This window comes from Aulonocara sp. 'chitande type north' Nkhata Bay, linkage group LG11 (genome assembly GCF_057382095.1).
Source record: "Aulonocara sp. 'chitande type north' Nkhata Bay isolate Kocher_YH1m ecotype deep benthic linkage group LG11, A_spYH_male_GT1.1, whole genome shotgun sequence".
In the NCBI taxonomy this organism is placed as follows: Eukaryota; Metazoa; Chordata; class Actinopteri; order Cichliformes; family Cichlidae; genus Aulonocara; species Aulonocara sp. 'chitande type north' Nkhata Bay.
The window spans coordinates 2,447,255-2,473,927 of record NC_141354.1 but is presented as its reverse complement, the minus strand read 5'-3'; the positions used below and the strand labels follow the sequence as shown (position 1 = coordinate 2,473,927).

At 37.4% G+C, this 26,673-nt stretch overlaps 1 long non-coding RNA gene across 1 annotated transcript; it reads left to right on the top strand.

The window, feature by feature from the left end:
* The first annotated feature begins 2,375 nt into the window (after positions 1-2,375).
* Positions 2,376-8,079, top strand: LOC147318303 (uncharacterized). Its single transcript, XR_015131435.1, has 4 exons — positions 2,376-2,508; positions 4,499-4,530; positions 5,692-5,718; positions 7,007-8,079. It is a non-coding gene; the product is annotated as an uncharacterized LOC147318303 (long non-coding RNA).
* The last annotated feature ends 18,594 nt before the right edge of the window (positions 8,080-26,673 follow it).

Genomic DNA, 26,673 nt, shown 5'->3' with positions numbered 1-26,673 from the left:
CTAAAAATTCACATTTTAATGATAAATTGTTAACACTGGAAGATTCCCCCATCTCTTCTGAACAAAACGGTGTAAGAATGACCGCTCTAGCCCCTACAGTTTGGAAATTATGGTCATTTGTTTGAGGGGAGTCCTCACTATGAGAAATAGGCTGCAATAATCCTGTGCCTCTCTGTGCTGCGTGTGTAAAAAGATGCACATGTTTTGGCGGGAAAAAGTACACAGGCTCTCTGATTGGTGGATTCAAATTCAGCAGCTCCCAGGCTGACCTAGAAACTTACTTCTCTCTCCCTGTGCATTTTTTTGCTGATTTTTTCATTTAACAAGTATATTTGAGGGACCCTCAGCATGTTCAGCATTTTTTCAGCTGTCCATTTTGCTTTTCCAATTTTTCTGTTTAACTTATTACTATTGTGCTAAATCATACTATTTCTGCTATTTTATAAGATTTGTGCCTAATATAGTATTTCTGCTAAATTACAGTATTTCTGCTTTTTATACTATTTGTGCTAAAACATAGTATTTCTACTAAATGTAGTATTTATGCTTAATCATACTATTTCTGCTTTTTATGGGATTTGTGCCTAATATAGTATTTCTGCTTTTTATAGGATTTTTGCTCAAACATAGTATTTCTACTAAATGTAGTGTTTATGCTTAATCATCCTATTTCTGCTTTTTATAGGATTTGTGCTTAATATAGTATTTCTGCTAAATTATAGTATTTCTGCTTTTTATAGTATTTGTGCTAAAATATAGTATTTTTACTAAATGTAGTATTTATGCTTAATCATAGTATTTCTATATATTTCTGCCAGGTCCCCAGGCAGCCAATCCTCTGTGAGGACTTAGACATTCAAATTTTCAAATCAGGGCCTGCACGGTTTCCCAGCCAATCATATATGTGTCCTGAGGCATTCAAATTTGCATATTGGGGCCTTCATGGCTTCTAAGCCAGCCAATCATATCAGGGCTGAGGAATTCAAATCCACAAATCAGGGCCTGCACGGCTTCCCAGCCAGCCAATCATGTATGTGGGCTCCAGGTATTCAAATTTGCATATTGGGGAATTCGTGGCTTCTAAGTCAACAAGTCATCCATGTCATATATCTCTAAAAATTCATATTTTAATGATAAATTGTCAACACTTGAAGATTCCCCCATCTCTTCTGAACAAAACGGTGTAAGAATGACCCTTCTAGCCCCTACGGTTAGGAAATTATGGTCATTTGTTTGCCTCTCGCCGCGATCTAATTCTGACTCCTCATTACCCTGTTTTTCAAAACGGCTCCTCTCTTTCCCAGTGGCGCAGTTGGTAATGACATGGGTCAGCAAGCCAAAGATCGTGGGTTCGATTCCACCTTGGTCAACATGTTTTTTTCCCTACAAATTAATACACTGTCACAGACCAGTAATTCATATTCATCATTTATTACAATTCTGCAAACTTTTATGATTTTACCAGCTTTTCTAATATGGACCTCACATTCTTGTTAAGACTCCATGGCACAAACACTCTTCCCTTTAGGCTCTGTGTATGTGTGTGTGTATCAATATGTCTCCCATTTTAAAGTATTAGTCCTCCATAATTGTATTTCTGGTAAATCACAGTATTCCTGCTATGTTGTACTATTTTTCTAAATCATAATGTTTCTGTAATGTTTAAGTATTTTTGGCTAAATATATTCTTTCTGTTATCTTATACTATTTCTCCTAAATTCTTGTATTTTTGAGAAGTTATCATGTTTCTGGTAAGTTACAATATTTCTGTTAAGTTCTGCTATGCTATTGTATTTCTGCCAAGTATTATGTTTCCTCTAAGATATTGCAGTTCTGCTAAGTTATTCCATTTTAGCAAAGTTCCTTTGCTTCTGCAAAGTTTTTACAATTTCTGCAACTTTTCAGCTTTTTCAGCTAGTTTTAGCAGACAGCTTCAGCTTTAAAGCAATTCAGAATTCATGATTACAACCAATATGTAGTAGAATAAAAGAAACAAATGTGCAATGAACATATCAGGAGTCCCTGTTAAAAAGTCTCATAGCAGTGTGGTTAAGGGACCTCCTGAACCTCTTGAGTCCTGCAGTGGAGTGAGATGAACCTCTGCAGCTCCTACTGTGAGGATGCTTAGGCGATCACCAACACCAGCTCCTTGGTGTTGGTGTTCAGCAGAAGACTGTTCTTATTACTGCAGTCAGTTAAATAAATCTATCATAATAAAGTACATTTTAACATAATGACCTTGTGTTTATTTATGTCTTTTAACCATTATTTCAAATTCAAAGAATCCTGTTTTAAACATTTATTAAACTTATAGAATTAAATTTCTGCTAGTTGCTTTTTGTTGCAAAAAAATCTAGTATAATAATATTTAAATTTACATATATTTTTCACGTTTTCCATGCCAATTTTGTGTAATTGCGGAGTTTCCCACTACCCGTGAATGCCTCTTTTTTTAACGTCTCTGCCTGACTCCTGAATCTCCGTCCACTCTCAGCTCGATCCCCACCGGTAAGCGCTGCTTCTCTGTCTCTCTTTTCTGAAATGAAATGTCTATAAGCTGTATGAGGGATTTACCCAGTTGTTGTTAGTGACTTATGAAGCCAGTCGAAGTATAAGTCATGTTAAAGTAACACAATGGCTGCTTTTTTAGTGAAACGTTGTAATTTTACTATTTAAAAGGAGTGTTTGGTATGCTAGCACTAAGTGCTAACGCCTAGCCTAGCTGCTATAGGCCCAGTGTGAAATTAATATGGTTCATTTGATTGTTTATTACAGTTATTGTGTTGTATTTGGTTCATTCGGTGTGTTAGTGTTTCTGAGTCTGTTAGGGAAGCTGAAGTTAATTCTCTTCACAAATCAGTCAGTTAAAAACGGCCTCATTCTTTCGGTTGTAAGGTAATGAGCCGTCATTTTAGAACCACTGATTAGCTGCTGAAGCAGCAGGGTCGGCAACTTCAAAGGAGCCATTTTACCGCCATTAGCTGTGTCCCAAAACGTCGGCTGCATCTTTCGGAGGACCCAGCCTTCGCGGTCTACGTGGACCGAGAAGGCTGTGAAAGTGGACGGTCTAGCCTTCAGATTTGCGTCACCGCTGTCTCGCTGGAGTTTAATAAACTCGGCCGTCTGCTCCTTGCTATTTAAAATATAACAGGACACTGGCGTAAATTCTCGACCGTTTAACGTTTATTGAGCTGTGTGAAAATCCCGGAGGAACCCACCGGATTGATTAATAAAGCTTTATTTAATCTAATAATCTAATAACTTTGATCTCAGCCAAACCGATTTACTCCAGAACAAATAAAACACAGAAAAAGGCAAACAATTACATTTTTAAGTTATCAGAGTGACTTGTATATCATGTTTAACCTGAGTAGCGAAAGAGCGGGGGTCTGAACCCCCCTCCCAGCTTGCCATCGAGCCGGTGGGTGACAGACGTCTCTGAAAACGTCGGCACACTTTTGCAAATATGCGATGTCTTGATAAACCAAGCAGATATTTACACCGCTACTTTCTCGCCTAAAAATATGTTAAAAGTTTATTCGGGGAAATGAAGGACTCATTTGTCGGCCGCATTTGAGACAGCCTTCGTCGACTGGCTGTGACATAATCGGCCTTCAAATGCGGCCTCCGGAGGATGCAGCCGACATTTTGGGACACAGCTTCTGACTGAAAGCCGGGAGAAAAAGAGTCACGTGCCTGTACCGGTGTGTTTTTGTGCTGTGGGTTAATTAACAGAAGGGAGAGAGAGAGTGAGGATGAAACACATAATATAAGAATAATAACATCTCTTAACAAGAAGTTTTTTTTTAATTAGGTAATTTTAGTTTTTTAGTTAAATTTTAAGAACTGTTTAACAAACACTTGTTTGTGCAGGTTTTTTTTTTTTTTTTAAATGAAACCTACACCTGCAGCTCTGTTTAACTTCTCACTTTGTGAAAAACTAACGAAATATAAAAAAGTCCACCTTCAAATAAATAAAATGCAGCAGTGCACCACTAATATTATAAATATGATATGTAGATATTTAAAACAACAGCATATTAAATGATACTGTGTGCAGGTGATAATATTTTTAGGAAGCAGAATTTGAATGCAGACGAACTCAAATGTTGAAGCCTACAAAAATATCATCCAAGCTTTCATTTATGATTGTTCATGCTTTGAAATTGTGATGTCAGAATTTGATAAAGTGTGCAGAGCTAGGTGTAGCAAATCATTGCTTATTAAATCTACTGTGTTATCTAATAGCACCAAACTAATAGAGCTATCACATAACTGAGAGACGTGTGTGGCTTATTACAAATGGATGAAACCATATTTTACCTTAATGAAGACAGTAATCTTTAATAAGGTGTAGAAAAAGGTGAGTTGTTTGTTGCTGTGGTAAACAAAGAATGTACTGAATCTTTTGTACTACACAGAGTGATGCAGTATTGACTGTGATGCTGATTTGAGTTGTCTCATTCTGTATTTTTGTGCTTTGTCTTTTGTTACACAGAGTGAAAGAGATCTTTGGTTTTGCCTTTGCTGGTAAGTAAACAGTGATTGTAACTGAGGCAGTATGAACCTGGCATTGCGTAGCACATTTGGCAACTTACATACAGTAGTTTGACTTTTTGTGATATGTTTCCATTTACTGATGGGCAAAAACACAAAGTCAGGATTTATTACCTGTAGCAGCAAAGCCCTCACACAGGACCTCTGACTGTCCCTGAAAATGTCCCTGAAGTTTAATAGCCCATTTATGTATGATTTAAATTTCTTATGGCTTATTGAATCCAAACATAGCTAAATGTCAGTTGTTCATTTTCTCCTTATGTTTGTGGATTTAAGTAGCAGACAAAACAATGAAAGTGTTTTAGGGGAGTCAGTATAAGTGGTTGCTCAAACACTTAAGAGCTGCACAGGTATTGATTCATATTGTCTCTCAAATTCTGCTGATGTGTTACATTAAAGTCAGAACACTGTAGAAGTATTTTGTACAGTTAAGCAATAATGAAAAACTAAGAAAACCAGAGGTGTGAGTGGACATTGTTAGGTACATTACAGCCAGTGTGTCTAATTAGTTTATCACTTATTTGGTGAATATAATGTGTTTTAAAATTTAATAGAAAAGTTGCCAAAAAGGTACACTGCAAAATACATAAATATTCCTAGCAACAGGTATAATGAAAGGACTTTTTAGTGTAAAAATTTAAGACATTTAATTTTAATTACAAAACATGGTGCACCTCTGCTATTGTAACATGTCAATATTTAAAACTATTTTAAGATTTACATATTCATATCAGACATGACGAGGTTTTCTGTTGCTTCTGATTTATATAATTATTTTGTATCTAACATTTTTGGCTTTCACACTTTAGTAGTACTGACCTGTTGTAGAAAATGTTGGAGCCACAAAGCTTCTGTGTAGGAAATATTTGGTATATCCTGCACTTGTGCCAACAAATATTGGTGGCTATTCTTTATATTTCTGTAGTAATGAATGCTTTTATTACACTTGCTACAGCCATGTGAGACGCTGCAGTTCATTTATCTCCTCTTTAGACTACAGTAAGCTCATAAAGCCTTAAATAAATTAAGAATTTTACTAGTTAATTTATGTCACAGTAAATTGGATTGTGTGTGAAGAGGCTCAACAGTCTGAATCATCAAACAGTGATCTGATGAATTGTTTCCTTTCTCTAGACTGCTGATCTGATCGTCTCCAGTCTGGTAAGTAAAGGTTTGTCTGAGGTACAGTGCTGGGAAATGTTTCTCATTATAGGACATTCAGTTTAGTGGAGTGAGTCAGCACAGCTCTTGGGAATAATCAGATCGTAGAAAAGTCTGTGTAAACATTTCCAGACTTACAGATCTCTCTTATCATCATAGTACATTTTTAATTAGGCCCTAATATCGGCCATGCTAAGTTTATTGTAGATTTAGTGGAGTGTGTATTAAACATGCCCCATATTTGACTGAAAAATGTAGAAACTGCTGTTTAGGAGTCATCTGTCTCCAAATTTTTCATTTTGCCAAAAGTCATACTGAGTAAATTATTTTTTACTTTTATGTTAACGGCTCCCCAGACATTATGATATACTGTTGAACCAGGTAAGTACACACAGAAACGGGAATTTGAGACCTTTGGGCATTTAGGATCATGTGAGTTGAGTGCTGTGAAGTGTTTAAAGCAGGTGGTCTGAAACTGTCTGCTCTGACTTCATTGTGTGGGTTTAGCTTGACCATATAATGTTTATAGTAAGTTACTGTAGCACCACATCTTGGTTTACAGACTGTGTTTGTTTTTATTGTGTTAATAGAATGCAAAAATGTCCTTAGAAATGTTCCACCACCATATGATAAACATTTTCATTCAGTTGAATCTAATAATGTACTGTACGACTCTTCAGTGTGTAATGATATATATGTTCTGTATTTTTCGGACTGTAAGGCGCACTAAATTCTAAGGCACATTAAGCCAAACAAAACAGATAAGTCAAACTTTATTCAACTCATTTACAATAACTCTCAAAATTGTTCAGTTGTAAGACATAAAATACAGAACAATACACTCACTTTTCAGGATTTATGGACTGATGAATGTGGATTGATCAGTTTGAAATCTGCTTCATAAGCATGGCTCTCAACAGGTGCCAGGCCCTTATACACACACACACCATATTATGTTGAAGCACAGTACGAATTACTCTATGAGGGTGCTGACTATGTTAGCCATGCTCCTTAGAAAAAAAGAAGAAAAAAAAAAAGAAAAGCCATGCTCCGACAATACATCAAGTGGTGCTGCTTTGTAGCTTACCAAAGTCATACTAAAACATTTGACAGAGTGCCGTGTACCACATAGAATTGGTTTGAAATCAGTAAGCACAACCATACAGAAGGTGCACTGTCTATTTTTGAGAAAATTAAAGGCTTTTAAATGTGCCTTATAGTCTGAAAAATACGGTAAAGCCAGGTTTATTGGAAGTGTGTCTAATTCCACTTTCTTTCTGTCTTACAGGTGACCTGCTGCAGAAAACCCTCTCCCTCTATCATTAACAAGCCATTAACAAGCAAATTCAGTCTGTCCTATCACTCTCCCTCTCCCTGCTCCATCTTTTTTGACAAGCCATTCTATCTTCTATCCATTCTCCGCCATGTACTCTATCTAATTTTGACAAGCATAAGCCCTAGTTTGACAAGAAACCAAGTTTGACAACAAACCAAGGTTGACAACAAACCAAGTTTTTGGAAATTGAAGTTACCGCAACTTCGACGATCTGTTTTCAGAAATCTGAGAGATCTCTGCTCTCACTGCTCCTTCTTTCCTGTCGTTAAACTCTCTCATATCCACTCATTTTACTGGAAATTACAAGTAAGAAGTTGAATATACAGTACAGTAGAAGTCACTGTAGAAACTACTTACACAGCCCTACATTTGTCATTTTAATTTTGCATTACACTTTGGAATAAACATTGATTGGCTTACAGGTGCAATTGCTTTGATAAATTATATAAAATATACACCTCTTAAAGGTTTATTTGTAATAAGACAATCTGGTTATTTTGTAATATATACATTCAGACTGCTCTATTTACATAAATATTAAATTAGATTCAAATACATTTTTCAAGTCTGTTTCATTGAGTATAACATTTGACTACAGTAAGTTTATACTAATATTATTTAAGGACAAACCCATTTCTATTACTCAGTGTAAGTATTGAGTTACAATTGTCATTGAGAAGCTGCCCTGAGGACCCAGACTTCCTGTTTCCTGACTGCTGCAGAACATCCAGCTGAAGAATCCTCATCGCCTGTCATCTGATCACCACACCACCACAGCTCCTTATATTTGCTTTAGATTTTAGATATCTCAAAGATTTACACAAAGTCTACTTCAAAGCTAAGAGTTTTATTATAGCCTGTTGATTGTTGAGATTTATTCTGCATATTACTTCACAGAAGTATAGACCTATTCATTAACCATTCTGGTTAAAAAAAAGAAGTAATAATATACAGTTGTTGAAAAAGCTACAATAAAACGTTTTTAAGGATCTTTCAATAACTTTTATATTGAGTTTGTATTTAAGCCAGCCTTTTACATCAATTAAACGGTCATAAGAACACTTTACCATTTGTATAGTTGATCCATTTAATAGAAACTTGAGGAGTTTTTCAGTGTTTACAGGTTGAGTTTTGTATACATTTGTGTATAAATACATATAAGGTCCAGTTTGTACTTGCACAAAATGCCAAGGAAAGGTCAAAGGTCACAGTCCCAGAAGCTTAGATGGCAAAAGCAGAAGGAACAGGTAAATCTTTCTCAGACCGGTGAGCAGGTAAAGGTGTCTGTTACAAGTATTCCCAGTCCAGAAGTGCAGCTCAGCGTTCAGACGGCCGCAGTGTCTTATGCAGATGTGGTAAAGAGAGGTGTTTGCTCATCATCTGTGCCAAATGCTAAAGAACAACAGGTAATCCAGACTGAACCCCAGCTAACTGTGCAAACGCAGCATGATGGAGAAGCTCCAGGACCGTCTCATGTACAGGTTACAAACAGTGAAAGTCGTCCACGAGTGAGTAGCATCTGTGCGTCTCGAAGCCAGGCCAATGCTAAGTATGGAAAGTACCGGAATCAGCAATGCATGGCGAACAGTTTGGTTTTCCTGTCATTCTTACACGAGGATGAATTCATTACCAGAGCAGATCTCAACCGTGTGTTGGACAAAGGCCATGCCGTGTATTCAGATGCCAGAAAGAGGTTTGTGAACAGCGTGTTTCTAGCCTGTGATGAACTTCCCACTGTGATCATCAGCCGCAGACACGAGTATCAAGTCGACATGTCTCAGTTTGCTCATTATGGCACATTTGACGGTACAGATCATCTTCCGAGCCTTGAACAGGGACTACAGCGTTTGGCTTCAGAGTTTCGCTATGCTTTGCTAGTCATGGGAGGAACAGCCATCGCAGTTTCCAGGCTGACTTCAGGTGAATACGCATACTTTGACCCTCACCCACGTAAGTCTACAGGAATGCCATTGTCGCTAAGTGTAAGTGGTGGAACTGCAGTTATGTTAAAATTCACACGTCTTAACGACATGATTGACAGGATCAAACGTTTGTACCGAATGTGTAGCATCGCACCAACCTGTGCTTATGAGCTACAGCCTGTTGAGTTCCACAGTGAAAACGCTGCTGACCAAAGAAATGCTGATGAAAACAGACAAACAGCTACAACTGTTTCAGCACCAGCTTTAAATGAACCTGAATTTGAAACCCCAAAGTCCACTGAGCAGACACAGAAAACTGTGGCCGACACTTTAGCTACTGAAGTGATGTCATCCAGAGTGGATTATTCAAATGAGCCAGCTGCTGAGCTGAACAATTCTGATTATTTAGAAATAGAAACCTCTGCATCTTCTGTGAGAGAACCTCAGGTAACATCAGATTCTGTTCCTCAGAAGGATCCAACCGCTGCCAACCGCTGTTCAACAAAGACAACACAGGAACTTTCACATAAACTGCTGAAATATAGTAAACAGGGAAGGAAAAAAATGAGGAGAAGATTATTGACCCAACAAAAACTACCAAAAAGAAAGGATCCTGATCACAGACAAAAGAAGACTGTGTACAAAAGTAATCTATATAAGCTAAATCCTATATATAGAGAGAAACAGAGGGAACATTTGAGAAAGATCTATAAGGAAAGAGATGATTTTAAGGAAAAACAGAAGGCGCAAATGAGAAGGATCTATAGAGAAAGTGCTAAAATTAGAGAGAGAAAAAGAGAACGTGTCATAAGGATGTATAAAGAAGATTCTTTATTCAGAGAAAAGCAGAAGGAACGAATAACAAGAACATACAAAGAATCTCCCGTGTTCCGAGAAAAGCAGAAGGAACGAATAACAAGAACATACAGAGAATCTCCCGTGTTCCGAGAAAAGCAGAAGGAACGAATAACAAGAACATACAGAACTTGTGCCGAATTCAGAGAGAAACATAAAGCTTACATGAGGTCATATGTTTCTAACCTATATAAAGAAAGTGTAGAATTTAGACAGAAAAAAAAATGTTACATCACTAAACGTTATGGAGAAGAGAGACAATTTCAGCAACAACACAAAGAGAATATGAGAGAACGAATGAGAGTAAAATATTGGAACGGTTTTTCTTTTAGACAGATGCATAATATCAGATGTGCAATGAACATAAAAAGAAAATATCGTCAGATGCATCGACCAGCTGAAAGTTTACAGTGTCATCCAGATAACAGTTTAATGAATGAGGCCATATCTCATTTCAGATCCAACATTAAGTCAGCACCATCTTATGTTTGTACTGTTTGTCTAAAAGCTTCTTTTCCTAATCAGGTGAAAATCTGCAAAAGAGAAAATTACTCAAAACACCAAACTGTAGCTCAGCAGTGTCTAACTGGTAAATTTGTTCATGTGTGTGATGAAGCATGTAATGATCACTGCAGCTTTCCCGTTGAGAGAAAAAAGGAGTATATTTGTCACACGTGTCACAGTTCCCTCAAAAGTGGATGCATGCCCAGGCTTGCTGCTGTCAACGGTTTAGAACTGCAGGATATTCCAGCTGAACTGTGTGATCTCAACATTCTGGAGAGACATCTGATTGCCAAATGCATACCATTTGCAAAGATTATTCCTCTTCCAAAGGGCAGACAAAGACTCATACGTGGTAATGTGGTGTGTGTACCATCTGAAGTCCAACAAACAGTTGACTATCTACCTCGGCTCAGAAGCCAATCACAGATCATGAGGGTGAAATTGAAAAGACGACTGTGCTACAAAGGCCATCAGCTGTTCCAGACTGTCACCTGGTCTAAACTGATCGAAGCCCTGCGTAAACTGAAACAGATTCACCCACAGTACACAGATATTGTTATCAGAGATGATGCATTGCTTTGTGATCCAACATTACCTGATGATGACAGCAGTGATGAAGCCAGCATGGGAAGTGATGATTATGATGAAGCAGATTTAATGGAAATTGACAACTATGAAAAAGATGCCCTTTTGTGCGAAAGTGAGTCTGAAAGTGAACAAGCTATTAATATGCAATCCTGTGATGAACAACCAGAGGAACAAAATCCAGATGAACCAGAAAGTGATTTGAACAATGGAGGTTTTGCTCTAGAAAGTTGTCTGCAGCCTGTTGACATTTCAGAAGAGATTCTCTGTTTCAGTGATAACACGTATTGTGTGGCTCCTGCAGAAAGAAACAATCCTGTCAGCTTCTTCAGAACTCCTCATTTGGAAGCCATGGCATTTCCTGTGCAGTTTCCTACTGGTCAGAATACACTGGATGAAAAGAGACTTCTTAAACTCACACCAAGTGCTTACTTCAAGTCAAGGCTTTTCAACATTGATGCAAGATTTGCTAAAGACACAAATTACCTGTTTTTCTCACAGTTTGTCACTGAAATACATTTGGCTAATTCCAGCATGACAATACAGCTAAGGAAAGGTAAAACTATGACCAAAGATGGACGCAAAATCACATCAGGAATGTTACAAAGTAAGACAGAAGTAGAGAAGCTGGTAAGAAATAAAGATGCAATCAGATTTATGCAGCCACTCAGAGGAACTCCAGCTTACTGGCAGAAAACTACCAAAGATTTATTCAGTATGATTCGTCAAATAGGAACACCTCAGTTCTTTGTCACTTTCTCTGCTGCTGAGATGAGATGGCCTGAAGTGATTCAAGCAATAAAGAGACAGCAAGGTGAAGAGGTTGATTTTGGAGCCCTGGACTGGTCAGAAAAGTGTGAAATTCTAAGATCAAATCCAGTAACTACCATGCGGATGTTTGATAAGCGTGTTGAGGCTTTGTTCAGAGATTTGCTTTTTTCTCCTGCACAGCCCCTTGGTGAGATCATTGATTACTTTTACAGAGTTGAGTTCCAGCACAGAGGTAGTCCGCATATACACATGTTGCTGTGGATTCGAGAAAAGGTAGAAGCAGATGTGGATGACGACCAAACTGTCTGTGACTTTGTGGACAGATACATCTCAGCTCAACTCCCTGATCCAGAAAAGCAACCTGAACTGCACAAAAAAGTCACTGAACTACAAAAGCACAGCAAAAACCACACAAAAACATGCTTTAAGAGTGTGAACTCTGGTTGTAGATTTGGGTTTCCAAAACCACCATCCACAAGAACAATGATTGTGAGACAGGATGAGGATTCAGACACTGAAGCTGCAAAAGCCAAACTCAGACCTTTGTTGAACCTGCTGAAGGAACCTGAAGCTGCTTCCCTCACCATAGAGCAGATTCTGTCACGATGCAACTTGACAATGAATGAGTATGAACAGTGCCTCCAGAACATAAACAAGAAAACAGCTCTGATTCTGAAACGTGACCCAAAGGACTGTTGGATCAACAATTACAACCCACACCTGCTTGAAGCCTGGAACTCTAATTTAGATGTCTCATTCATTTTGAATGCCTATTCATGTGTAGAATACCTCTGTAAATATATAACGAAGAAAGAATCTGGCCTCTCTGAATACCTGAAGACAGTTATTGATAACTCTGGAAACAACATGGTCAATGAATGTGATGAAATGAGAGCTGTGATGCAGGCTTACTCAAAAAAGAGAGAGATCAGTGCACAGGAGTGTGTGACTCGAGTCTGTGGCCTAAAAATGAAAAAATGTTCCCGCAGTGTTGTATTTGTACCAACAGATGATAACCCGGTAAAAATGAGTCGGCCCATGAGCTTCCTGGAAAGCACAACACATGACAGTTGTAATATTTGGATGACAAGTTTGAGTGATAAATACAAATGCAGACCTGAGACCCCAGAATATGAGGAAATGTCACTGGCTGATTTTGCTGCCTTGTGCAGGTTGGTGAGTGGTCCAAATGAAGGAAAAGATGTGCTTCCTCTTCTAAACCAGCTTGGATTTGTACAAAGGCGAAAGAATGATAAACCAGCTATAATCAGATATTACCACTGTTCACAGGAAAAAGATCCTGAGCAATATTATGGTCGACTGTTGAGACTTTACCTTCCACACAGATCAGAGCAGGAACTGAAACCACAATGTTTCCAAACCTATCAGTCCTTCTACAACTCAGGTTTTGTGCGACTTCCATGTTCAGACCACAGTGAGTCTGTGAAACGGATTGTGAAGAGAAATAAAGACAAGTATGAGAAGAACTCTGAGGATATTGAGAGTGCACTGGAAGAGTTTGAACAAAATAGGGATGTTGTGATCGATGAATGGTGTAATCTTGCTCCTGAATCTGAAGTTGTGAGGCTGCAATGTGATGAGAATCTTCCTGAGAGACATTCTGATGATGAGAACGAACAGGAGAATGTCCCCGACTACAGTCGTCAGTCTGATGCTGTAACAGAGATCAGAGCCATCAGAGAACAACCTGCAGTAGATCCAGCCGTGGTACGTGTAATGTATCAGAATCTGAACCAGAAGCAGGCCTGCGTGTTCTATGCCATAAGAGACTGGTGTATTCAGCGAGTTTGTGGTTTGAACCCAGATCCATTTTTCTTCTATATCAACGGTGGTGCAGGAACTGGAAAGTCACATCTGATTAAGTGTATTCACTCTGAAGCATCAAAGATCCTGAGCAGACTGCCTGCTAATGCAGAAGAAGCTGACATATCAAATCCAACTGTTTTACTGACTTCATTTACCGGGACAGCAGCTTTTTCTATCAATGGCTCTACATTACATTCTCTACTGAAACTACCCAGGAGTCTGAAACCACCCATTCAAGGACTTGGTAACCAACTGGATGAAGTCAGATCTGAGCTGATGAATGCTGAAATTATTGTTATTGATGAGATTTCAATGGTTTCAAAACCCCTTTTTGCCTATGTGGATGCAAGACTGAAACAAATCAAAGGCACTCAGAGACCTTTTGGTGGAATGTCAGTTTTAGCTGTTGGAGATTTTTACCAGCTGCCACCAGTGCGACAGTCTAAACCTCTCTGCGTTTACGATCCAGAACAGATTGACCTATGGCAGGAACATTTTCAGATGATCACTCTAACCGAGATTATGCGTCAGAAAGATGATGTGGCCTTTGCAGAGATGCTGAACAGGATTAGAGTGAAAGAAAAGACGGATGAACTTTCTCAGTGCGACAGAGATTTGTTGTCACAGGCTGTGACTGCACCAGAAGAATGTCCAACTGAGGTCTTACACATTTATGCCACCAACAAGAATGTGGAATCCCATAACACAGATACCCTGAAGAAGCTTCATTCAAACATCATAATCATCACTGCAGACGATTTCCAGAAGGATAAACGTACAGGCAGAATGGAACGAAGAGACAAACCATTTACAGGTGGGAGAAATGATTTACCTGACACTCTGAATGTTGCTGAAGGAGCTCGAGTTATGCTGACCAGAAACTTGGACACACTAAACGGTTTGGTCAACGGTGCTTTTGGTATACTGGTAAAGGTGGTGAGATCTGAAAATGATGGACACATAATTAAACTGGGGCTCAGAATGGACAACCGGCAGCCTATGAGACACAACCGCAGTGCTAATGCAGCATCTGATGATCTGGTTTACATTGAGAGAGCAGAGGAGAGTCTGAAGTTTAAAGGAGCGGTACGCAGACAGTTTCCTGTAAAGCTAGCATTCGCCTGCACAATTCACAAAACTCAGGGTCTTACAACACAGACAGCTGTAGTTTCAATGAAGAACATTTTTGAACCAGGTATGGCTTATGTTGCTCTCAGCAGGGTGACGTCTCTCAGTGGACTGTATTTACAGGACTTGGATGAGAAAAAGATTTACGCCAATCCCGAGGTAACTGCAGCGCTCCAAACCATGAGACAAGCCAGTGTTGAGGAAATGATGCCTCTTCTTCAGGTCAGAGAAACAGCCAACAGACTTGACACTCTTACACTGATCCATCACAATACGGAGGGTTTGCCATCTCACATCAGTGACATCAAGAGTCATCATGAAATGTGTTTAGCAGATGTTTTGTGTCTCACAGAGTCTCACCTCCAAGGCTCCTTTGTTGCAGACAGTCTTCATTTGGATGGCTACACCATGTTCAAACGCAACAGACATGTGTCCTACACAAACTTTCCTCACATGGCCAGCAGAAGTGGTGGTGGAGTTGTTGTGTATTTGAGGAATCATTTTCAGGTTCAGGTAAAACAGTATCTGCATAATGTCACTGATCTTGAGTTTTTAGTGTTGAAGGTTCAGGCTCCATTCCCTGCACTCATTGCTGTTGTGTACAGACCTCCTGACTACAGTTTGACACCATTCATGCAAAACCTGGTAAGTCTTTTAGATTCACTTGAAATAATGGACTGTCACCCAATCATTGTGTGTGGAGATTTTAATGAAAACCAGTTGCAGAGTGGAAGAAAACAGATTCTGGAGCAGTTTCAGTCGAGAGGGTATTCACAGCTGATCACTTCTGCCACTACAGACAAGAACACCCTGCTTGACCTCATTTTTATTTCTCAGCCACAGCTATGTCGTCATTCAGGTGTTCTGAGATCATACTACAGTTACCACAACCCTGTGTTTTGTGTCCTGTCCTTGAGCCAATCATGAAGGCGTCTGGTGAGTTTTGAAACAATTACAGATCATGTTTGTTACAGAGTTTACTGATTGTAGAGTATGAAAAATATTTTTCATTGGAAAAAATTGTCTTCCCTACTCTGTCTGTAAGAAGACCCTTTCTTATTGCAGTGTTATTAATCATTTCACCAAATCATGGCTGTACTTCATGCAGAGCCGGGAGATCTGCTTTCTGTTATCATGCACCTCAGATCTGAAATATACTGCATTAAACGGACATAATTTATTTTTTATTCTCATGTTTTAAATGACTAAATCTACTTATACATTTTTTCATGGATGTTAATTGTTATCTCCTTTTTTGATACTTTTTTTACTCTGACGTATGTATCTCAACAAACGAGATCTTCCCCTCAAAGATGCTTTCAAATATGAAATAGTAAATAAATAAATCCCAGATAAATGCAGGTATTTATTATGGGTCACATGAATAAATACAGACAATTATATTTTCTTGATTATAGTAAATTTTGTAGAATCAAATGTTTTTGGGATGAATGAGGTTTTGCTTATCATGTTTTACAGGTAAATTTTTTTTAAAGTTTTAAACTATCTTCAGGCTAACAGAGATGTCTATAATTATACATTATGTAGAGAAAAACATTTTTACAGCTTACAGAATTTGTATAAAAACTGATTTAGAAGTACATGGAAAGTTTCTGCATCCATTTTCTGACTTGGCCTTTATCTGGGTGGGTTTGGGTTTGGGTGGATAAAGGCCAAGTCAGAATTCTCTGAGCAGCTGGAAAAAGCTGATAATAAACAAAGACATCAGAAAGCGGGGGCTTTAGGTGTAGCCCCCGCTTTCTGACGCACTAATTAGATTTAGTAACTGACACCCCATACCAGCATTATATAGACACTTGGGGGCAGAGATGGGTGGGTGGGGAGGGTGGGTGGGTGGTGTTAAAAGCACTGTATGTTTTGTAGATGTATTTTTTTCAGACAGGGCACACACAGTCCTGTTTCCTTTGTGGGAAAACCTTCAAACTTCACCATCCTCAGCTGAAACAACAACATCTTAACACCATCTTCATGAACTGCTAAGCCAAACCTGATCCATCAGTGCTGGACTGCACAGATAACCACATGCCACACAGAGACTGCTGTTTTATGAACTGCTATACCAGTGTGTCTTCAATGGAGAAGATGACACACCCATCACCTGACCTCCTGCCTGATCTGGAGACCGTCATGATGCTGCCACACTACACACCTCTGAGACCATGAATGATGACTCCTACTGAGGAAACTATTTCCTGTCAGAGATGCTCAGTGATCCTCAGAGCAGAGAGAGGTATGATTCTTTATCTTTGATAAAAAATGGCAGTGTTTTTAATTCAATTAATTAATTAAAATCCTGTTTAGTGCATAAATAATTCCACACTCAAATGATTATACTTGTTGACACTTTTTGAGTTTTAATTCACATTACGGATTACAAATCTATGCTTTTTCTACTCTGTCTCTCTGTGCAGGTATTGCTGTCTTCTGAGTTCTTCAGTGTCCCAACTGAGACATTCAAACCTCATTGCAGAGCTCATGTCTTTCCTCACCATCATGTGACTGTGAGATTGCTCTGGATTCTGGTTATGTGGCCTGCAGCACCTATAAGGTATTTCAACATTGTTCATTGTATAACTTATTTGTAGTTTTTAGGCCTTAACACAAATAAAATGTTCCTTTTTCTGTATTTTTTAGAACAAGCTCGTCCAGTGTGCCTGCATTCCAGCTTCTTAGACTCTACTCAAGTGGACAGAGTATCAGTGTTTGGCCACTCTTACAGACACCAACTTCTGTCAACTCACTGCTACTGATCAGGCACCTCACTCCAGGAAGACACAGGGCTGCAAGCCTGTCATCGTTTCCAGTGTGGCTTTGTATTCTTGGGGTAGCATCAGATTTTTCCCACAAATATTCAAAGGTAACACTTGTTTTAAGCTTAGTTATTAAATCAAAAGTCTTCCCTTGTGTTAATTTTTTTTATTTTATTTGTTTTTGTTTTCTTTTAGATTTATGTGCACTGATCGGATGTGGTGGAGCTTTGTTAACTGTGTGGAAAACATCTGTTTGTGATGATATTTACAATGAGGCTTTAAGGTGACAGTTTCCATGTAATTTCAATCCTTTTACTAAGCAAAAACATGTTTGCAATTAACATATTTTTTTTAAGTTTTATCTTCTGGATTTCTGGTTAACATTCCTCTGTGACAGCAAATACTAAACTGGTCCAAGTACCCAGCATATCATTGGTCAAAGGCAAAAAGGACCACATGTCACACTAGCAATGAATTATTGACTGTGTTTGTGTCATCAGATTTAACTAACAATATCAGACATATGAAACTGAACTCTGGATTAATGTGCAGATTTTTTTTGTGTTTTTTTTTATTGTTGAATAATTATTTTGTAGAACAAACCCAATCTATTTACCCAAACAATGTAACTTGTTTGGGTAAATAGTGGATTAATATATCTAAGTCTATAAGTATAGCAAGCTGAATTCATACAGACACACAGCTCTAAATCCTGGATTGTAGGATGTACAAAAATGATCATGTGATTATTATGGACATTTAAATAACTATATCTATTGAACCATTACATGTATTCTTTTTAGAAATTACACAATCTCAAAATGTGAAAAAAGAAAGTGTTTAAGAGAATAAATAATGTGTGTTTGTATGAATCCTGCCTTAGTATGGGGTGTCAGTAACTACATTAGTATAGAGTAGGTCTAACAGTGGTTTTCCACATCTGCTCTAATACAGCAGTCCCCAACCTTTTTTGCGCCACGGACCGGTTTATGCCCGACAATATTTTCATGGACCGGCCTTTAAGGTGTCGCGGATAAATATAACAAAATAAAACTAGTACCGGTACTGAAAAAAAGAAAATTTATTCATAACACACGTGAAAAGACCCAGGAAAACCAAGTAAACGATAAAAACGATAACAAAATAACGCTGAAAACCGATAAAAACCCTGAAAACTATACATTTCACACCTGAGCCTCATCTCTCGCGGCCCGGTACCAAACGACTCACGGACCGGTACCGGTCCGAGGCCCGGGGGTTGGGGACCGCTGCTGTAATATATATAGATAATGGGTCAGACATATAAAGTCATTTTGAAAAGTTCATAAAGGTCATTTATATGTGTTCCTCTTTATCATTTTATATCAGGTCAAACAGCTGACTTGAGTTTTGATCAGAGTAGAACCATGACATTCATGCTAATGGTTCTACTGTTTACAGTTACTTTATGATGGATTTCACCCTGGTCACAGCACTATGTGAAAAGCTGTTAGAGGTAAAGTTAAGCCAATTAATACCTCATCATAAGTCACTCTCTAACGCAAAGCAGTGATTATTTTTCACTGTAATTTATTCCACAACGATGTTCTTTATTTGATCCTTGTTTCTTTAAATATGCAAATCGATTGTTCAGCTGTGTGACTCTCCACACCTCAAATATATCACAATGTGGACTTCATTTTGACAGTATTTTGTAGATTGGTACCATATTTATCATCAAATCAGGAAACTGTAAACTAATTGAAAAAATTAAGCTTATGAAAATTTTAATGTGGCATAGGAACATGTTGTTTATCCTTGCCAAATGGTATTTACACAAAACTCCAGCAAATCAGAGGATATATTTTTGTCTCTCACTTGCTATATATGTGTATATTTTTGCAGTTAATAGCCTATCATGTGTCTGCGCATCTTAGGGCCATAAACATAAACATGGCAAACAAGGATATGTTCATAATTCCAACAGATGCTTCAATTGTTTGTATAGATTTTAGATCAATTTGATTTGCATTTTCTATTAATATTTTTCTGTTTGTCCCAAATGGTATTTTTATTTCTTTATGCCATTATTGTAATCATTGGAAACAACTGAGTAAATATTTTGTATCATATGTTTCTAAAAATATTTGAATGTTCTACTTTTCTACTACTGGTTTTCTACTTTCTAAACTTTCTGCCACTTTTTGGCATTTCAATAACATTATTTTTGGGTGTTTTAATCTCTGACCGCAGCATCTTGTGCATTTATTACCTAAATGTTGTTTGTGTGGGTCTTGCCTTTGTTATGTTTTTTTTGCCATTTTTAGATTTCACCAGCTGTGCAAACTCGCAATTTTACCTTGGTTTTGTTCCACATTAGTTTATCTGCTGGCACGTTTTCTTCCTTTTCTAATGTTTTTGGTAATTTTTCACAGTTAAACAAGTAACTTTGAGGTTACTTCAGCATTTTCAGCTGTTATCTGTTGACAGTTTTGCCTAATTATTACATTTCTGCAAATTTCTAGCAGTTCTGATAAGTTGTAATATTTCTGCCAAGTTTTTAATTTTCTACTAAATTATATTATTCCTGCTAGGTTACACTACTTTTGTTTGTTATGTTATGTTAAGTTATGTTATTCTAAATTATTGCATTTCTGCTAAGTTATTACATTTTTCTTAACTTGATATTGTTCTGCAAAGTTATTAAAATTTCAGCAACTTTTTAAACACTGACTTTGATTTCTTCAGCTTCTTCAGCTATTTTCAACTATTTTCAGCAGACAGCTTCAGCTTTACAGTTTCCTCTAAGTGATTGCAGTTCTGCTAAGTTATTACATTTTAGCAAGGTTCTTTTGCTTCTGCAAAGTTTTTACAATTTCTGCAACTTTTCAGCTTTTTCAGCTACTTTTTGCAGACAGCTTCAGCTTTAAGCATCCACACTGCATTTTCGCAGGAAATGCAAATTTTTCTAGTTGTGTGGATGCTTTAAGCATCCACACTATTGAGTTCCTGTTTCTCTTTATTCTTTATACTTTATTCTAGTTGCTTCCGTACACTTTTTGGCACTTAACTACTTCCACAATTTTCAGCCGATTTTCACCGTTCAAATTTTAAACTATTCTGCTTCTTCTGCTAATGTGCGCTATGACTTTTGCTATTTTTAACTATTATACTTTTTAAAATATTAAGCTTTTTTCCTTTAATTTGTCCCATTGAAATGAATGGGAAACTTCAGCAATTCTGCTAAAATTTGCTTGTTTTTGAAACTTAACTACTTCCTCATATTTTCACCTAGAACAACCATTCAAACTTTAAAATGTTCACAAATTATTGGGCTATTCAGGTATGATTCAGCTTTTTCAAATCTTTTACTGTTTTACTTTTATGCCTCTTAAAGTTTTGAGTTGCAAAATTGTGATTTTTCACAAAATACATGTGTTGTTATGGTTGCTATGCTCTTGGCTTCCAGTGTGCCACTGAAGGTTTTGCAATTTTCACTTCATGTCCGAACAACTTCCTGCTACTTGCTCAATTTTCACTCAACTTCCACAAATTATACATCAAAACGTAGGTATTTTTGCTGGCTTTCAGAAAATGTCACCATCATTGTTGTGGGATTTATAGAATTTTTGCAAATCTCCTCAGACTAACACAAGGTCAGAAAACTCTCCATATAAAGTGAATGGAGAGCTTGTTCAAAATCACCGCTGGATTTCTGTAATGAGAGGCATATTCGAATCGTCATATCTCCTTAACGAAGCAAAGTTAAGACATGAGGCTTGTCCCCGAATATCTTCAGACACCCCTGACGCTCACAATTCAAGAATTTCTTTCTCACCTATTACCGTTCTGAAATGAGTTGGACTTGTTTGAGGGTAGGAAATTCGTCCTTCGCTCAGATTTCTTCAGATTTCAAACTGTGGAAATGAACCACTTTTTTCTCTCGTCATAACTTTTTGTTGGATTTCCACAGAGACCTGAAAATTTCCATGATTGTTCACCAAAGCCTGCTGTCTCTTACGGTGAAAGAATGATATCGATACTCCAAATAGATTTCGAGTTAGAAAGCGTTGTTTGAGGGCAAGTCAAGGCAGTTTTTGCTTCGCTCTACTCAGTTATGGTGCATTACAAGTCAAATATCTTTAATAATTCATATTTTAATGATAAATTGTAAACACTGGAAGATTCCCCCATCTCTTCTGAACAAAACGGTGTAAGAATGACCGCTCTAGCCCCTACAGTTTGGAAATTATGGTCATTTGTTTGAGGGGAGTCCTCACTATGAGAAATAGGCTGCAATAATCCTGTGCCTCTCTGTGCTGCGTGTGTAAAAAGAGGCACATGTTTTGGCGGGAAAAAGTACACAGGCTCTCTGATTGGTGGATTCAAATTCAGCAGCTCCCAGGCTGACCTAGAAACTTACTTCTCTCTCCCTGTGCATTTTTTTGCTGATTTTTTCATTTAACAAGTATATTTGAGGGACCCTCAGCATGTTCAGCATTTTTTCAGCTGTCCATTTTGCTTTTCCAATTTTTCTGTTTAACTTATTACTATTGTGCTAAATCATACTGTTTCTGCTATTTCATAAGATTTGTGCTTAATATAGTATTTCTGCTTTTAATAGGATTTGTGCTTAATATAGTATTTCTGCTTTTTATAGAATTTGTGCTTCATATAGTATTTCTGCTTTTTATATGATTTGTGCTTAATATGGTATTTCTGCTAAATTATAGTATTTCTGCTTTTTATAGGATTTGTGCTAAAACATAGTATTTCTACTAAATGTAGTATTTATGCTTAATCATAGTATTTCTATATATTTCTGCCTGGTCCCCAGGCAGCCAATCCTCTGTGAGGACTTAGACATTCAAATTTTCAAATCAGGTCCTGCACGGTTTCGCAGCCAATCATATATGTGTCCTGAGGCATTCAAATTTGCATATTGGGGACTTCATGGCTTCTAAGCCAGCCAATCATATCTGAGGGCTGAGGAATTCAAATCCACAAATCAGGGCCTGCACAGCTTCCCAGCCAGCCAATCATGTATGTGGGCTCCAGGTATTCAAATTTGCATATTGGGGAATTCGTGGCTTCTAAGTCAACAAGTCATCCGTGTCATATATCTCTAAAAATTCATATTTTAATGATAAATTGTCAACACTTGAAGATTCCCCCATCTCTTCTGAACAAAACGGTGTAAGAATGACCGTTCTAGCTCCTACGGTTAGGAAATTATGGTCATTTGTTTGAGGGGAGTCGTCATTATGAGAAATAGACTGCAATGATCCTGTGTCTCTCTGTGCTGCTGCGTGTGTAAAAAGGATGCACCTGTTTTGGAGGGAAAGAGTGCACAGGCTCTCTGATTGGTGGATTCAAATTCAGCAGCTCCCAGGCTGACCTAGAAACTCACTTTTCTCTCCCTGTGTGTGTGTGTGTGTGTGTGTGTGTGTGTGTGTGTGTGTGTGTGTGTGTGTGACAGAGAGAGAGAGAGAGAGAGAGAGAGAGAGAGAAAGGCTTTTAATGGGATGATCTCATTCTAAGATTCAAATTCAATATATTTAGACTGGTTGACTGAATTGGATCTTGTGTGTGTGTCTCTCTGTGCATGTGTGTTTTCTTATGTGTACATATTTGTGATTGTGTGGCTGTTATAGATTTTTTTGCTGATTTTTTTCATTTAACAAGTATAGTTGAGGGACCTTCAGCATGTTCATCATTTTTTCAGCTGTCCATTTTTGCTTTTCCAATTTTTCTGTTTAAGTTATTACTATTGTGCTAAATCATACTATTTCTGCTATTTTATAAGATTTGTGCCAAATACCGTATTTCTGCCAAATATAGTATTTCTGATTAATTATAGTTTTTTCTACCAAATCATAGTACAGTATTTCTGCTTTTTATAGGGTTTGTGCTTAATATAGTATTTCTGCTAAATTATAGTATTTCTGCTTTTTATAGTATTTGTGCTAAATTATAGTATTTCTGCCAAATTATAATATTTGTGCTAAAACATAGTCTTAATTTAAAATTACAATATTCATAGTTCATCACAGTGTCTCTGGTAAATCACAATATTTCTGCTCTGTTGTACTATTTTTCTAAATCATAGTGTTTCTGTAATGTTTAAGTATTTTTGGCTAAATATATTCTTTCTGTTATCTTATACTATTTCTCCTAAATTCTTGTATTTTTGAGAAGTTATCATGTTTCTGGTAAGTTACAATATTTCTGCTAAATTCTGCTATGCTATTGTATTTCTGCCAAGTATTATGTTTCTTCTAAGATATTGCAGTTCTGCTAAGTTATTCCATTTTAGCAAACTTCTTTTGCTTCTGCAAAGTTTTTACAATTTCTGCAACTTTTCAGCTTTTTCAGCTACTTTTTGCATACAGCTTCAGCTTTAAGCATCCACACTGCATTTTCGCAGGAAATGCAAATTTTTCTAGTTGTGTGGATGCTTTAAGCATCCACACTATTGAGTTCCTGTTTCTCTTTATTCTTTATACTTTATTCTAGTTGCTTCCGTACACTTTTTGGCACTTAACTACTTCCACAATTTTCAGCCGATTTTCACCGTTCAAATTTTAAACTATTCTGCTTCTTCTGCTAATGTGCGCTATGACTTTTGCTATTTTTAACTATTATACTTTTTAAAATATTAAGCTTTTTTCCTTTAATTTGTCCCATTGAAATGAATGGGAAACTTCAGCAATTCTGCTAAAATTTGCTTGTTTTTGAAACTTAACTACTTCCTCATATTTTCACCTAGAACAACCATTCAAATTTTAAAATGTTCACAAATTATTGGGCTATTCAGGTATGATTCAGCTTTTTCAAATCTTTTACTGTTTTACTTTTATGCCTCTTAAAGTTTTGAGTTGCAAAATTGTGATTTTTCACAAAATACATGTGTTGTTATGGTTGCTATGCTCTTGGCTTCCAGTGTGCCACTGAAGGTTTTGCAATTTTCACTTCATGTCCGAACAACTTCCTGCTACTTGCTCAATTTTCACTCAACTTCCACAAATTATACATCAAAACGTAGGTATTTTTGCTGGCTTTCAGAAAATGTCACCATCATTGTTGTGGGATTTATAGAATTTTTGCAAATCTCCTCAGACTAACACAAGGTCAGAAAACTCTCCATATAAAGTGAATGGAGAGCTTGTTCAAAATCACCGCTGGATTTCTGTAATGAGAGGCATATTCGAATCGTCATATCTCCTTAACGAAGCAAAGTTAAGACATGAGGCTTGTCCCCGAATATCTTCAGACACCCCTGACGCTCACAATTCAAGAATTTCTTTCTCACCTATTACCGTTCTGAAATGAGTTGGACTTGTTTGAGGGTAGGAAATTCGTCCTTCGCTCAGATTTCTTCAGATTTCAAACTGTGGAAATGAACCACTTTTTTCTCTCGTCATAACTTTTTGTTGGATTTCCACAGAGACCTGAAAATTTCCATGATTGTTCACCAAAGCCTGCTGTCTCTTACGGTGAAAGAATGATATCGATACTCCAAATAGATTTCGAGTTAGAAAGCGTTGTTTGAGGGCAAGTCAAGGCAGTTTTTGCTTCGCTCTACTCAGTTATGGTGCATTACAAGTCAAATATCTTTAATAATTCATATTTTAATGATAAATTGTAAACACTGGAAGATTCCCCCATCTCTTCTGAACAAAACGGTGTAAGAATGACCGCTCTAGCCCCTACGGTTTGGAAATTATGGTCATTTGTTTGAGGGGAGTCCTCACTATGAGAAATAGGCTGCAATAATCCTGTGCCTCTCTGTGCTGCGTGTGTAAAAAGAGGCACATGTTTTGGCGGGAAAAAGTACACAGGCTCTCTGATTGGTGGATTCAAATTCAGCAGCTCCCAGGCTGACCTAGAAACTTACTTCTCTCTCCCTGTGCATTTTTTTGCTGATTTTTTCATTTAACAAGTATATTTGAGGGACCCTCAGCATGTTCAGCATTTTTTCAGCTGTCCATTTTGCTTTTCCAATTTTTCTGTTTAACTTATTACTATTGTGCTAAATAATACTATTTCTGCTATTTTATAAGATTTGTGCCTAATATAGTATTTCTGCTAAATTACAATATTTCTGCTTTTTATACTATTTGTGCTAAAACATAGTATTTCTACTAAATGTAGTATTTATGCTTAATCATACTATTTCTGCTTTTTATGGGATTTGTGCCTAATATAGTATTTCTGCTTTTTATAGTACTTTTGCTCAAACATAGTATTTCTACTAAATGTAGTGTTTATGCTTAATCATCCTATTTCTGCTTTTTATAGGATTTGTGCTTAATATAGTATTTCTGCTAAATTATAGTATTTCTGCTTTTTATAGTATTTGTGCTAAAACATAGTATTTCTACTAAATGTAGTATTTATGCTTAATCATAGTATTTCTATATATTTCTGCCAGGTCCCCAGGCAGCCAATCCTCTGTGAGGACTGAGAAATTCAAATTTTCAAATCAAGGCCTGCACGGCTTCCCAGCCAATCATATATGTGTCCTGAGGCATTCAAATTTGCATATTGGGGCCTTCATGGCTTCTAAGCCAGCCAATCATATCTGAGGGCTGAGGAATTCAAATCCACAAATCAGGGCCTGCACGGCTTCCCAGCCAGCCAATCATATATGTGGTCTCAGGCATTCATATTTGCATATTGGGGAATTCGTGGCTTCTAAGTCAACAAGTCATCCATGTCATATATCTCTAAAAATTCACATTTTAATGATAAACTGTTAACACTGGAAGATTCCCCCATCTCTTCTGAACAAAACAGTGTAAGAATGACCGCTCTAGCCCCTACGGTTAGGAAATTATGGTCATTTGTTTGAGGGGAGTCCTCACTATGAGAAATAGGCTGCAATAATCCTGTGCCTCTCTGTGCTGCTGCTTATGTAAAAAGATGCACCTGTTTTGGCGGGAAAACGTAAACAGCCACTCTGATTGGTGGATTTAAATTTGGCAGCTCTCTCCCTCTGTGTGTGTGTGTGTGTGTGTGTGTGTGTGTGTGTGTGTGTGTGTGTGTGTGTGTGTGTGTGTGTGTGTTTAGTGGGAGAGAGAGGACCCTGCCCTTATTTTGCAGCATGTCATTGTAGGATTTAAATTGAATATAGTTAGACTGGTTGACTGGATTAGAGCCTGTGTTTGTGTGTCCCTCTGTGCATTTGTGTTTCAATAAGTTATTACTATTCTGCTAAATCATAGTATTTCTGGTACTTTTCGGTACTTGTGCTAAATACAGTATTTCTGCTAAA